The 3020-nt window shown below is 37.6% G+C and overlaps 1 protein-coding gene across 2 annotated transcripts in view; it reads left to right on the forward strand.

Annotated features, from left to right (window-relative positions):
* The first annotated feature begins 434 nt into the window (after nucleotides 1–434).
* sgk2 (serum/glucocorticoid regulated kinase 2) overlaps nucleotides 435–3020 on the forward strand; it is a 50909-nt gene continuing 48323 nt past the window's right edge. For both annotated transcript variants that reach the window (XM_008119072.3, XM_062978843.1), the window contains exon 1: nucleotides 435–566. The gene's annotated coding sequence lies outside the window, so the exon portion shown is untranslated. The remainder of the gene's footprint in view (nucleotides 567–3020) is intronic.

Raw genomic sequence — 3020 nt, forward strand, 5'->3', positions numbered from 1 at the left:
CGCCGAGTTGGATTTGAACTGGCAAGCTTCAGGTCAGCAACTCAACCTTCAAATCAGCAGTCCTACCACAAGGGTTTAACTCATTGCACCCCTGAGGGCATTTCTCAAGTTGCTCCTGACATGAAAAAAAATGCTGCTGGCATTTAAAAAAATAACACATGCTTTAAATTGCCTCAGCTCAGCCCCAGCATGTGACTGACTACCAGAAAACAGGGCACTTTGTTTTAATAGTTTTAATAGTTCAGTTCTTCTGTGCGGCTGAGCTGGCCTCTAATCCTCCAGTGAAGAAAGCTCCTCCATCCTCTCCATGCTTCACCAGCACCACTTTCTTTAATGTTTCCATCCGACAGAATGAAGAACAGGGTAATAATTTACTTCCTGGCCTAAGCCACTCCTCGAAAATATTCTTGTGACCTTCAGACTAATTCATCAAAATAAAAACACTGGGTCAGGAGGCTGGGAGAGAAATGCATGCAGAAATCTTGTAGTTTAAATACTATATGGCCTTTTTCAGCTTCCCATCAGAGCCAGAGAACCCTGCCTTGACAAATTCACTCCTTTTACAGGTACAGTTTGAATTTCCACACTTATTTCATATTACGATAGTTTAAAAGAAAGTGCTATTGCAAGGGAAACGAGTTCTAAAACTATGCACCATTTGTGAGAGATGGAAATACCAGGGGGACTGATATAATTACATGTATGTCCCTTGTTTTTGAAGGCACATACATGCTCTATCCAGTGATTGTTTTGTTTCAGACTTTGGTAACAACTAGTGTTATAGCCTTACATGAAGTTCAGACACTAACGTCATTTCCAGACACATGTTTGCTTTTGATGGAGCTTTTGAGGACACAGCAATCTTGTGCACAATGGGCATGAAATGTCTTGAACGGATTCTGTGGATTAGTAATTTAATTTATGAAAATAATTTTCTTTCCTATCACTGATTTTATTGGCAGAGTTTGGTGAAGTGTATTCCCACTAGCTGCTGGTGTTTGGTAGACATGGTTGAGAAACTGAAAGAAACAAAAGCAAGGTTTCACCAGAAGTGAGAAGGGAAAAGATTTTGGAGCTTCAGGGCTGTTTGTTTTTCATCAAGAGAGCAAATGATTTAATTGTGTTTGAAAATGGAGAAAATAGTGCAGTGATGAACTGAATAATTTGAGAAAGGAGCTTATCTTTTTGGGAATAGTGGGGCAGCTTTGTAGCTATGAGGGGAGAGAAGAATTATGGTATTGCCTCCCTTAAGAATTTCTACCCACCAAATGAAATTTTCTTTCAGTTCTCAAATGTTTAACATTCCAAAGAGCAATACATGGAAAATGATCCTTGCCTAGAACTCTTACATTTGCTATGTTCACATTCCCTTGGTAATTTTACCTGCCTCCTTTCTTTGGATGCTTAAACTATTCCTAAATGCTCAACAGAAGTTTAAATTGCTGCAATGCTAGAAATGTGGGGACCGAAGATGATGATGATGATGATGATGATGATGATGATGATGATGATGATAATTTTATTTCTTACCCACCTCTCCCAGAATTTTTATTACAGGAGCAATATTCACTTACACACGGATATACCTCTGACATAAGAGGTAGTCTCTTGGAGCAAAAAACATATACAGGCAGTCTTTGAGTTTCAAACATTCAACTTACAAATGACTAATAATTAAGAACAGAGGTGAGACAATAGGAAGTGAGAGAAATCTACTCCTAGGAAGGGAAATTCACTCCTGAAAGAAAAGGTGTTTCAACTGAAGTTTTATCACCAATCTTTGTTTCCACCAAATTTTTCAAAAACCGAGTATCACAGGGACAGAAAGTGAGGTTAACCCTTTCCTATGATACCTAAAGCTAAAAAATATATAGTTTTGGCTGGAGTTACACTCTAAAAATGTACCTGTTCCAACTTACATACAAATTCAACTTAAGAACAGACTTACAGAACTATCTTGTTTGTTACTTGGGGACTGCCTGTAGTCCATTTTATTGCATGCATGAAGGGTGAATGGGTGAAGGACTGCAATCAATGAGGTCAGAAGGAAATGAATGGGAATAAGTACAAACTGTGGTTACTGGCTATTAACAAACAGCAGCTGGTGAAGTGCGTCATGATGTGGATTGGAATCCAGGAAAGCATGTGTTGAATATAGTTTTTTCACATCTAGTATCCAAAGTGTTAGAGGGATCCTTTCCATTGCTGTAGCTGGAAGGTAGCAGATATTATCAAATCTGTTCTTAGAGATACTTTTGTTCAATCAACCTGAAATCAGAGATGAAATGTCCTGAGAAAGTAAAGTGATCCCTTTACTTTTTAAAACTCTTGTTTCCAATTTGTGCCCCTTTATTATTTTTTGAATTTTTATTATTTTGTGAATATTTGTACTTTGTAACAGTGTTGCTGTCCAGAGGTGGTTTATATCATACCAGAAGATGAAGAGGTGAATAAGATCCTCCACTGTTTCATTCCAAAGACATATAGAAAAAAGACCACAGTTGTCCTTAGCAACTACAGAAGAAAGTATTCCTAAGTATTTGGCTGCTAGAGACAGCAGCTGAAGCGGAGAACTAGTCTTTTTCTGTTGGAGGGTTGGGTTTTTGAAAGGAATAGGGTGTCTGACAAGACAAAGTATTTAATTTGAGTAGGAGTAGACAACCTTGAGAAAGCTGGACAAAAATAACACTGACTAGCATTCATTATTCATGGACATGGATTAAAATAGGTGGATGTGACCATTAACATAGTTAGGATGTAACCTATTTGAGTCTCTAAAATGAAGATTTGGACCAGGCTCCAGTTCTTTTCCAAAATCCTTCTGCATAAGCAATTTTTTTAAAAAAAAATTAAATTAATGTTATTGTAAGAAATAGTGCAATTTCAAGATATCACCATTTTGCTTTTGCTGTATTTTCTCCTTCATAAGTAATCACATTACACAAGCAGACTTCCAGCTGCTGTCTGTGATATTTCATCAGTGAACTGTGTCAGAAATGTAGAGAAACGGGGAGGAGGGG

This window comes from Anolis carolinensis, chromosome 4, assembly GCF_035594765.1.
Source record: "Anolis carolinensis isolate JA03-04 chromosome 4, rAnoCar3.1.pri, whole genome shotgun sequence".
Taxonomy (NCBI): domain Eukaryota; kingdom Metazoa; phylum Chordata; class Lepidosauria; order Squamata; family Dactyloidae; genus Anolis; species Anolis carolinensis.